Raw genomic sequence first — 12,162 nt, forward strand, 5'->3', positions numbered from 1 at the left:
AACCATACTACCAACCATGTGTGACCTAACAAATCATAGGTCACCCTTTTCCCTCTTTATCTGACATTAATTGTGTGAAAACTCCCTTTAGAGGTAGATCTTTATCACATCCTTTTTTTTTTATAACAGACAGGGGGTAAGCAAAGACGGCATTATCAAAGCGCTTTGATGCCTGTATCTGGTAAGTTCGAATCACCACATTACTTAGCACAATAAAACAACAAAAGCACCAGGCAGGACTCTGTTGTACAGAAGCATCCCTGTGACCTTCAGTGAAGAAAAGAAAGCCACAGTGAAGTGTCACACAGAGTGGGCTTTTACCATACCAGCCAATTGCTGTGCTCAGCTTCCAGCAACCAGCCAGGGCAGCTGTAGGACATTTTTGCCATCAGGAGTTTCCGTTGAAATGTCACTTGAAAGCTGCCATGCCTGTTGACTTAGGGCAAGCTACTTTCTGCCTCGATTTCTCATCTGTAAGTGCAGATAACAGCAGCACCCGTTTCACAAGATGACTGTGAACATTCGGTGGGCTAACACTTGTGAAGAGATTAGAACAGCGTGTGGCTCCTGGCAGACTGTGTACAGTATACATGAAATGCATACGGCAGCATGTACCTTAGCTGAAGTACAACAGTCACATCGGAAGACTGTCTGACATGGATCGAGAGGCGGGGCTGGGGACTCTTCTATTATTTCCCACCAGCTGAGGGTCCCTTCCCACCTCTTCCCTTCTCTTGTTTGTTTTGTTCAGCTGGGAAGACCACCAAGCAGGAGCTCTTCTCTATTGCACAGTGAGTGCTTGATAAATATTTATACTAGAAATAATAATGATGTATATGGAAAAGAATCACTCCATCATCTAGGGTTGGAGCCACTGCCAAGGAGCAGATGACTTCAAGCCACTGGGCTGTGCTCCACGGTAGATTAGGAGAGGAAGCGAAAAACTCAACTTGTTTGGGGATTTATGATGAGAAATAGTTCAAGAAACCAAAGTCCCTTGGATGCAACCCAGCTTGGTAATCCCACTTGGATACATATTTGGAGGTTTTATCATAAATACAAAAGGAAAAAAATCCTCACATAGCCTGAGAGACTCAAAGTGTATGTGTGTGTGGAATGCAATTCTTCCCCACCTCCTACCCCATGGGGACGGTGAGCAGACTGTAAGGAGAGAAGCTCTCATCGTGGGACATGTCCCCAACCGCACACATCCATATGCATTTTCTGCACCTGTGCAGGCTCTAAATATGGATCAGTGACAGGCACAGTCTCCACTGTCACCTAGCGGCTGACCTTTCTTTATGCCAGTCCCTACATCCAGTTTGACTACACCCAGTTTTCTGACTCCATCACTTTTTATTATACTCCCTACACCCTACCCCCGATTCTGCTGGAGCCTTGCACAGCATCTTTATTCTAGGTCTCTGATGCTATGGTATTGATGAGAGACCAAAAGCAGCATGGGGAGAAAAGGGTTTTCTTCCTCTCAGTCCTTCTGCATCACAGATTATCATCATAAGAACTCAAGGAAGACATTTGGAGACAGAAACTGAAGCAGAGACCATGAAGGAACACTGCTCACTAGCTTGCTACCCTTGCCTCTTCAGGCATCCAGGACCACCTTTCCAGGGGAGGTATTTGTCCCCAGTGATCTGGGCCCTCCTCCATCCATCATTAATCAAGAAATACTCCACAGACTCCCTATGGGCAAATCTTATGAAGGCATTGTCTCAGTCAAGAGACTTCATCCTCCAAATGACTCTATGTGTGTCAAGTTGATATAGAACCAACTGACACAACGTGCACACTGGTTATCCTCATAACTTCATTTTCCCTGATCATCTTTGCAGCCGCTGGCCCTGCTCGTGAGTTTTCATCCCAGCAACATATGCTCGACCTCTGCCATTTAGTTGCCTATTCTAATATGGCTTCCTCTCTTTTATTTACATTAATTATATGTGTATGTGTATGTGTGTGTGTGTGTGTGTGTGTGTATGTGTATGTGTATGTGTGTGTATGTGTATGTGTATATGTGTGTGTGTGTACGTGTGTGGGGGGGTTAGTAGACAACTTGTCAGAGTTGGCTCTCTCTCACCACCTCATATGTCCCAGGAATTAAACTGAGCCATCTTCGCAGACCCCTTCCTTTTGTTTAAACAGACTAATTGAAAATAAACAAATTCTTTCAAAATTAGCTAGGCTTTCATCTAAAAACTTAATAGCAATTCAATGTCTCAATATTGCCAGATTCTTTGACACACAGATATGGCCATTTGTCCAGGGGGACACGCAGTGAGATGTATAGAGAACTTCTTGCATGTGTCCATGAAAGGGAGGAGACATGCCAACATTCTTTATTTCCTCCCTCCTAGACAGAACGGCTAGCATGCTCCAAACACGTGAGGCCATGGGATGGTATTCACATGCTGAGATGGTGGCCTCAACAAATTTAGAAGCTTCATCGGTAGAATCTCTGGACTTTACAAAATGAAATGGAATCACCATCAGTACCCTGGACTGCCTATGGGCTTGTTGTAAGTGAGAGATAACTAGTATTTTCTCTTGTCTAAGCCACTACTTTTGTTGATGGTTTCCCTAACGTATATAACCAAATTTAATCCTAAGATAAAATTTAATCATGATTTGTATTAAGTAACCTAGTTGTGTAGTAACACCCACTCTATTATATATATTGTACATATTTTACTTATTGAAAGGATTTGTTTATTAGTCAATTAGTCACTCTTTTTAAGCATAAACTTCAGATCCATGGTAAAATGAAGCAGATGTACCTACATCCCACTTAGCCCCCTTCCACGCACACAAATCCAACCTCTCCCATCAAAGACTCCCTCTGTGTTTGCTGAACTTGAGAAGCAACACTGACGCGTGACTACCACACCGGGGCTATGGTTTTCATTATGGCTTACACACTTGTGCAATGACATGTATCTACCCTCGGAGTGTCACATAGAACAACCGACTGTCCTAAAAATCCCTGTGCCACTCGAAGTTATCTCTCTTTCTCTTTCTCCGAGCTTTTGGCAACCATGGTCTTTCTAAATGTCCATAGTCTTACCTTTTCCTTAATGCTCACATCCTTGGGACTACTATGAACTTTCATGTAGATGTAACTTATTTGGGAAAATATCAACAGGCATGGCTGTTGATGGTCAAAGCACATTCAGGTTTGTAAGAAATCGTCCCAGAGGCCTCCCCCTGCACAGCAGTACCTCACTGCCTCCTCATGAAGAATTAACAAGATTATTTACAGCTCCACAGTCTTGCCAGCATTTGGAACTGTTGGAGTTTTAGATGTAGGCCAGTCTAATGGATATGGAATCTCACTGTTGTTTAAATGTACAGTTCCATAGGGATGAACGAGGTCAAACACCTTCTCATAATCTTTTAAAGTATGATCCCCTCTGCCATGGCGTGAAAGCTAACACTGTCCTCACTTCTACGAGAGAGTTGTGGCACAAGAAACATGGCTTTGTCTGCAGTCCTAAAAGGAAGGATACTGAATCACAGTTAGGCTTCTGAGCCATGACTCTAACAGTAGCTCCATGGCTGAATTTTAGGGCTTGCTCAGTCTATTTCATGGGAGCCAAGATATATTTTGTTTTAACACTTCGAGGAGTGGTTATGTCTGGCCTTGTCTGGGTGACAATGAAGAAAGATGACATTTGGTATATTAATATTTGGTATGAAGCAGCAGTCCCTTACTGGGTGGCTTGGCTGTCTGAAGTGCGATGTGCTGGTCAAGGCCTGTCTTGCTTAATTTATCAGGAAAAAAATCCTTTACAGACAAAACAATTAAACAACAACCCACAAACCCCAAACTGATGACACAGATCCTGCAGGTCCTTCACACACAGAGCCCCACTACATGTGCTCAGAAGACTCTTAGAGAGTACTGACTGCACTCTTAGGAAAGGCTTGTCCACACTTCAGGCATGAGTGGTAAATCTTTGTCCTACAGACAAGCTGAATCGGGAGGTCTTTGTCAGTACTGAATTTGACTCTGTGCTCTAAGTCCAGCATGTTCTGACTAGTTACTAAAAACTCAGTAAATGTAAAAAAAGGAAAAAAAAAAAAAAGCAAGAGTTTTCACATGAACAAAGTCACATACCACAATACCTGGATCCTATAAAATGAAACAAAATGCTTCCAAAGGGAAACTGTGATAGGAACTCTTATTTGTCTGTTGTTTGTTTGAAACTTCATTTGTGTGTGTTGCATATGTGCAGGTGTGAGGGTGAGTGCGTATGTGTGTTTGTATTAGTGCAGATGTGTAGGTGAACGCATATGTGCGTTTGTGCATGTAGAAGTCAGGTGTCAATCTTGGGGGATCATTTCCTCAGCAGATGTGCACTTTGTTTCTTGAGGCAGATCTGAGGCTGTGATGCCAGCCTGACTGTTCAACAAGGTGTTCTCCACCTTCCCAGCACTGAAGTTATAGCCAGAGATGCCACATTTAGCCTTTCATGTCGGTGCTGGGTATTGAACTCGGATCCTCCTGCTTACACGGAAAGTTTTTTATAAACTGAGCTGTAAGTCTCACCTCTAGACAGAAACTTTAAAAAATAATTTAAAAATATTGTAATGGGTATATTTTCATAAACCCTTCCCCTACAAACAGCATAGGCTTTTGCCAAGACTACTGGTTTCTATCCACAGCCCGATGGTAAGAGCTTATTGTGAAGTCACCACTTACATCACAGAACACAGAAAAATCTAACTGGTACTCAACTAGACACTTTACCCCTACTCATAAGCATCCGCAGTGCTGGGAGGTATTCTGTATGTTACCAGCGAAGAAAGGTAATCATTGATATCACACCCAGCCACAGACCCTGAGACTGACAACAGTGACTGTTGAAGAAATGTTATGGTGGTTATCAACCGTGTTTTAAAACTGGATTTAAGACCCACTCCTTGAGATAGAATTCATATTAGATGTTGCTAAAGTAGCCAAGAACTTGAGACTAGACACGTCATTGTCTCTAGGGGGAAACCTACAACTAGTATTCCTCTGAAAGAACATGTTGATAAGATGACCCATGGCTATACTCCTAGACCTCTGTGTTACTCAACCTTGTTAAGCTTTCTCTTGCAGTGGATGGTAATTGACCCAGAAATCTACAATAACACAGTACGCAGAAAGTGAGAGGATCTGGAGCACTCCGCCCTAAATGGGATTCTCTATGAAACCCTTCCTTCCCCTCATGGCTCAGGGAGCTATGCCAAAGAGGAGGTGGAATGATTGTAAGACCTGGAGGAGGAGGATGACTTCAAGGGAAGAGCATCTTCCAGGCAACAGGATTGATATATGTAAACTCACTGACACTGTGGCAGAATACACAGGACCTGCGTGGGATCAAACCAAAGCCTCGGCACTGAGAAGTGGAGGAGACACAGAGTCCCATCCCCATCACAAAGCTACTTGTACTTGATGACTGCTGGAAAAGAGAAGATCAGTTTCTCCTGGGGAGTGTCACTGGGAATTTCAACCACACTCCAGACAGGCCCCACACCCAGAACTAATTGGCCAACACAGAACAGACTCGATGTTTGAAAAGGTGAGGGAAGGGGAAAGGAAAGAAGCATTAAAATATGGACAAATCCTCCTGTTCACTCTCATGTTGAGTTTTAACCTCCATGATGGCTTTCTCCTACAGACCTGATGAGAGTCCTCATGGCCTTGGCCTCTGCCAATATTAGCCAACAAATTTCTGGTTTTCTGTTTTGTCCACGGGTGCTACTGGTCTGTATCTGTGGCTATCAGTGATTCAGGTTAACAGAACTCACAGGCCAAGCACTTTTTCAAGGTCCTGTGTTCACTAAAGCACTTCATGACATTGTCACAAGTTAAATTAATATTAGAAGACATTGGGGTGCATTGGAATACCTGTGTTAAACTGGCTTAACTTCACAAGAAAACAGGAGACACAAGGCTCCATGACCGCAACTCACAGTCAGTAATACCAATACAAGCACAAGGCTTTTCTGTCTGCCCATCTGGTCAACCCTATTGTATTGTACCTTGCCCTTCAGCTTTGACATCTCATGGTCACTATTAACTCTCGTAATTCTAAGCATCACATTCACCTACAATTGTGTCAAGTCAGGAAGAAATATAGTAGTAGAAGTTTGAGGAGGAAAAAAAAATCTCTCGCCCTGAATCTGTCTTTTTTTTTTTTTTTTTAATCCCAAAAGAGAAAGTATGTCTTAGAATCCCCAAGTGAGAGATGCGCAGAACTGTGTCACGTAGCCAATGCCAGGGGCAAGATAAGATGACACCAAATTTGGAAGTTTACGTTTTTCCACCCCCATGGGAAGCAGCTACACTAGGGAAGAAAGGCTTGGAGAACGAAGCTGCATGAACGTCGATGTCCGCTGTTACCAACAGTTCAGAAACACTTCTGGGTACCAGAGGAAAACTCTGTCCCAAAGAAAATTCTATCTATCTATCTATCTATCTATCTATCTATCTATCTATCTATCTATCTATCTATCTACCTATCTATGATAATTTATATAAATTATAAATATAAATAGTGTTCTTTGGGGACGTGGGACCATCACACTACCAAGTAATTCAGTTTTGACTCCATTGAAGTCCTACAGTTTAAAAAAAAAAAAGAAAAAGAAAGAAAGGAAAAGAAAAGAAAAGGAAAAGCTCCCAACTCCTGACCTGATTGGTTCTCTGCTCTCCATACTGCAGGAATTCCTAACATTACTAAAGAGCTGAAAGAGGAGCTCGCTGTACCATGAAGCTGGTTTTGCTATTCTTCTTGCTGTCTGTCTCCCATGGTTCAGTTTCTTAATTCCTCTGGTCCCAGATGGGACTCCCTCAATAAAACTTAGCTCTCCTTGATTCCCTGGGGCCCAAATGTTTTTCACCGAACCATTAGAGTTGAATATTTTCACAAATTTTCCCATGGAAAGATGGAGGGTGAGAACCCACCCAGCCCATAAAATCTGCTGTCCCCTCCGCCAGGGTGTTCAATCATCATGCCAGCTCAAAAGACTGCAGTGCAAAAGCACATTTTATTTTTCTGCTGGAAATGTAAGGAGTGGGGGGGGGTGTTTTGTTTTGTTTCAAACAACTGGTCCTTCCACACTGGATTCGGTGCAGCTCAAGAGTCGACACTAATTAAGAGGAGCTTGCCTTACTTTGTGGAAACTCTCCAATTCTTTATATTTGGTTGAACAATGTGTGGGTTGGGAATTTTTAATTCTTTTCAAGCTAGAAGTGCAAATATTCTCAACTCTCACAAAATGATCTTCTCTTAATAAAAGCAGAGAGATCATTCCACAAAGCACGATCCTTAGTCTGGGTTCAAGTTGAAGAACTGAAAATATTTGCGTTATCTTGGTTTTCAATAGGAGTTGCCCGGCAGGATCAGATCTCTGTTTGTACGGCCTAATACCACGCTTCGTGTTTAGGCAGAATCAGATACTCCAAAGAAAAGGAAAACACGGAGGGCAAGTCCAGCCTGCTGCACCTGGCCATTGTGTAATCGCCCACACCCGGAGTGAGGTGGGAATTCCTCTTGGCCCCTCCCTCCACATGTGATCAATTTACATCCTGGAACTTGAGACTCTATTTCCTGTGTCTTTTTTGTTCTAGTTCACATAAATTTACATGCCAGTCACGCTCATAAATGTCTAATCCATCTGCAGATCCAAGTCCAGTCTGCCTCAACAGCCCCCTGTGGTCACAAATGCTCCAAGCTGTCAGTTGGTTCAAAAGATGCTGGCTGGTACGCCTCCCCCAGCTCTCCTCCTGCCCCCCCCCTCCAATCCTTTATTTACATTTCTTTTCCTTCAGCTGCAATAAATGTGCTCGGTTCTTATTTTGGATCAGCCGAAAGATAGGTGAGTTTCCATCCTACCCCGAAAGTTCCCTCTGACTCTGGTTTAATGGGTTGAGAGCAGCATTCGCTGAGCAATGTCCTGATTGGATGTAAACAACTGGAACTAAGGAGGCACCAGTGTGCTGTGGCGAACAGAGCCCTTACCTAAGACTGCTTCAGCCGCTCTTCTCGAAACCACTCTTCTTGCAATAGCTCCCTCAAGAAAGGGTTCCATCGTTAGCTATGGGGCCTACACACCTCATCCAATGAGCTTCCAAACTCCAAGCCAAAAGACCCAGAGATCAACAACAAATAGAAAATTTGGGGGCTAACTTGCTTGACTCTGTGCTTCCCAATATTGATCACCTTCAGAGCTCAGTATCCCGAGATACCTAGTAACTTCTTGTGGAACCTGTCTTTGCGAACTATTGCTTGGATTATTTATGCAATCCAGAGTCTTTTCTGTAAGCAGTGGAATCATTAGCCACCGCCCTGGACTCTTGCAGTACTTCTGTATAAGGGCAAATAGTCAGTACCCAACAGAGAAAAAGAACCAGGATGCACAGACTCAAGTCCATGGTTCTAGACTAGAACAAATGAGGTAACCACTCTGCATTTAAATTCCTTATATCACAGAACAAAAACGAATTTATTACTATTCATCAAAGCTCCTAACAGGGCTGAGTAAAGAAAGACAGCAAAAGACGTAAGGGTAAAGCATTAGACAAATTTTAAACTATAGAAATATTCTATACTTTGTATATATCATAGTATATATGTGCAGTGTATAAACTATTCCTTTATGTGTTCTATATGCTTAGGAAATGCTGCCTGGAATCCCATTATGACATATCTACAACTGCCTGCTTTGCCTTGGGATCAGATTACTACACGAACAATCTGACCTCACATTTCAATGCTTTATGTGGTTCATTTCTCTCAAGTACATCCTCCACCCCAGATGTCGCTCTTTAGATAATCCTCCCTGGTGATTTCCATCTAAATAGAAACTCAGGGATCCTGGGTCATCTCATATTTTGAGTCTACTGTGTTGTGGCTTCCAGTCATCTTAGGGCTGTAAGGACAGTAGAAACCAGAGGAAAGAAGAATTCATGGATGACCCCACAAAATTATTTAATGTTACAAGTGTGTATTTCCCATATCTTTGTTTGAACAGCTATGGAACCAACCCCCTCCTCAATGCAAGAGGCCTCAGGAAAGTAGTATTTCTGAGTCCCAGGAGGAAATAAAAGACCCACATAAACACACAGTGTTGTCTGAAAGACAAGACAAAATTCCCAAATAGTCTCTAAACCCCTCCACACCTAACAGTTGAGACATGGCCCCCAGGAGATGCTAATGCCCACAATTAGTGTGACTGTGTTTTCTTCTCTGACGGTGACCCTTGTTCGCTCACATTTAGGACAACGATCCTCTAAGTCACTGTGAACAATTTTAGAAAAAAACCTGAGGAAATACTCTCATGGAAATGCAATCTGATGAGAGCGAACCCACACAAAGATGTCTGAACATCCACCATAGACGCTGCCAACTCTTCGAAACCAACTGCAGCTGTGCACAGGGAACATAAATCTATGGGCAGTGGGGGAAGCAGAATGGGTGGGTTGAGCTGGAAATCTAAATTAATTGGAGCCAGGAGGAGATCGTCTGAGAAGGAAAATCTTTATACAGCATTTTTCAACAGACTATAATTTTCCTAATTACAAAAATCACAAACCAGAGTGAAGGCGGAAAAACACAAAACAAAATTAAAATCACTCCTAATCCCAGCTCCCATCCGCACGCATCCCACAAACTTCCTAGCTGTTCAGATGAGCCCTATCAATTGTTCTTATAGATGATCTCAAACAACTTTCCTTAGTATGCGTCCCCCAACCACCCTGCTAAATATCACACTCGGCGGGTGTGGTGGCTTGTTTTATAAGACTCATGATAGAATCTAGCTATTTTGCAATATTAATATGAATGGCTATATTGTTGATGATGGTTGGGTCTGACTTCTCGCTTTTCACTCTTATCCAAAACAAAACAAAACAAAAAAAGGGTTGAACACCTATCTCTCTGTGCCTGATCTGATCATTTATACTCCAAGAGGTTTGTGATAATGGTGACTAACACTCAACTTTGTGATCTGTCTACTTTGAGGTAAGTTTCTCACTTGCTATGTCTAATTTGGTCTCCTGGTAATAGGGCATTCGAGTTCTAGGCAGGGAGACAGTGTCTGAAAAAATTAAGAACTTTGCCCATTTTGAAGCAGCTAGTTAGTGGGAGGGGTAGGATTTGAACCTAGACCAACAGACTTCAGCATCTGAGATCCCCCATTTCCTATCCTGCCCCGGGAGAGCGCTTAAATTCTCACTAGTAGATTAACCTCCAGGGTGAGTTGACAGAGTAATGGCTATGGCTCGAGAAGCGGATGGACGATCAAGAGCAAAGGCTTACATGATGGTCTAGAGAGGAGAAGGTAAAGTTTTATGGGAGACAATAACTTCTGCCAAGTTGATGTAAAAAAACAAAACAAAACAAAACAAAGCAAAATGCCAGTTAACATGTCCAGAGAGGCAAAGTCATTTTAAAGGACAATCTCCAAGCCAACCAGACTGTTTAAAAATTCCTTAAAGGGACCTGGAGGGTGCATGTCCCGTTGCACAAAGAGGAGTGAGATGTCAAAAGAGCAGTCGATAGAGAAGTGCTTTGTATCCATCTTTGATTTAAGAAAGTGGCCTTTGGCTGTGGAATGAGATCAGGTCCAAGTCTCCAAGGCCTTTCAGGAGACTTCTGTCATAATTTCCCCCCAAAATGACAGCTGCTCTGTGGGAATGCACTTCCCTCACAGCAGCAGTGGAATCTGAAGGGAAGCTGAAGGCAGGGCCTTGGAGGCTCTCAGTCTCCAGGCATAGCCACGTGTCAAAAGGCCTTCCACGCCCCAGATGGAGAGGAATGACGGATGGCAAGAGGCAAAGAAGTCAACAAGAGCCATGTTTAGGACAGAGTGAGAAATAGGAATTATGAGTTTGTGGTCGGTGCCCAGACTACCGGGTTCAAGTACAGGCCTCACTGCTCACTATCCTCATGACTGCGGCAAACTTTTGTCCTCTCTGTTTCACAGTTTTCTTCATGTAAAATGGGATGATACAGATCCTATAGATCGCTGTAAAGGGTCAATGAGAAAAGTAAGTCATGTGTGTGGGCTACCATTCCTGTAATGGAAGGCCCATTTTCCCAGCTCTTGACCACCATAGACCATCACAGAGATGAATGATTTAAACACGAGTCCTGGTCCTGCTTCCCCCTTGTTCCTGAGTAACAAACACACATTTACTGAAAATCCTGAACATGCTAGACAGCTTATATTCTAATGCAGTAGATCTCAGCCCATGGGCCACGACCCCCTTGGGGGTCACATATCAGATTCCCTGCATATCAGATGTTTACATTGCAATTCATAATGGTAGCAAAATGACCGTTATGGAGTAGCAACAAAATAATCCTACGGTTCAGGGTCACCACAGCATGAAGAACTGTCACAGTTTTAAGTGCTGAGAACCACTGCAAATGCTTCTATTTCCCTTTGGAATGTTCCAGAAACCAGCTGTCCTCTCCTGCATGCACAGAGAACTCTTGGACTGGCATGCCGCTTGGGCAATCACTATGTGTGCACGGATGTAGGAAGACCTCGGTGTCTTAGTTAGGGTTTGATTGCTGTGAACAGACACCATGATCAATGCAAGTTTTATAAAGGACAACATTTAATTGGGGCTGGCTTACAGGGCAGAGGTTCAGTCCATTATCATCAAGGCGGGAGCACGGCAGCATCCAGGCAGGCATGGTGCAGGAGGAGCTGAGAGTTCTACATCTTCGTCTGAGGAAAGCCAGGAACAAACTCAGCATCCTCAGGCAGCTAGGAGGAGGGTCTCCACACCCACCCCCACAGTGACACACACGCTTCCTCCAACAAGGCCACACCTTCTAGTGGTGCCACTCCCTGGGCCAAGCATATGCAAACCATCACACTCGGTTCTGCCTTTGCTCCTCTCCTATTCCCCGCATGGTAACAGAAACTGTAGCAGTACCGGGACCTTAGCCATTGTGGTTAGAGGACGTGAATGGACTACGGACTTGGTGTTGCCTCCAAGTTCTGAAAGCATCTCCCAGTCTCCTACAGAAAAGACAAGATGGCCCCCACCTGCCACCTCAAATATCTCTAGCTGGAACTTGTTCTTTTAGACATTCGTATTTCAAATACGCACTAAAAGTTGTTGGTTAACTTGGGGTTGAT

At 43.4% G+C, this 12,162-nt stretch overlaps 1 long non-coding RNA gene across 1 annotated transcript; it reads left to right on the forward strand.

Annotated features, from left to right (window-relative positions):
• Positions 1 to 4,760: 4,760 nt before the first annotated feature.
• LOC120093615 (uncharacterized) lies at positions 4,761 to 8,895 on the forward strand. The gene is made up of 4 exons (XR_015625400.1): positions 4,761 to 4,824; positions 7,393 to 7,546; positions 7,690 to 7,884; positions 8,684 to 8,895. It is a non-coding gene; the product is annotated as an uncharacterized LOC120093615 (long non-coding RNA).
• The last annotated feature ends 3,267 nt before the right edge of the window (positions 8,896 to 12,162 follow it).

Source organism: Rattus norvegicus, chromosome 7 (assembly GCF_021556685.1).
Source record: "Rattus norvegicus strain SHRSP/BbbUtx chromosome 7, alternate assembly SHRSP_T2T, whole genome shotgun sequence".
Lineage (NCBI taxonomy): Eukaryota > Metazoa > Chordata > Mammalia > Rodentia > Muridae > Rattus > Rattus norvegicus.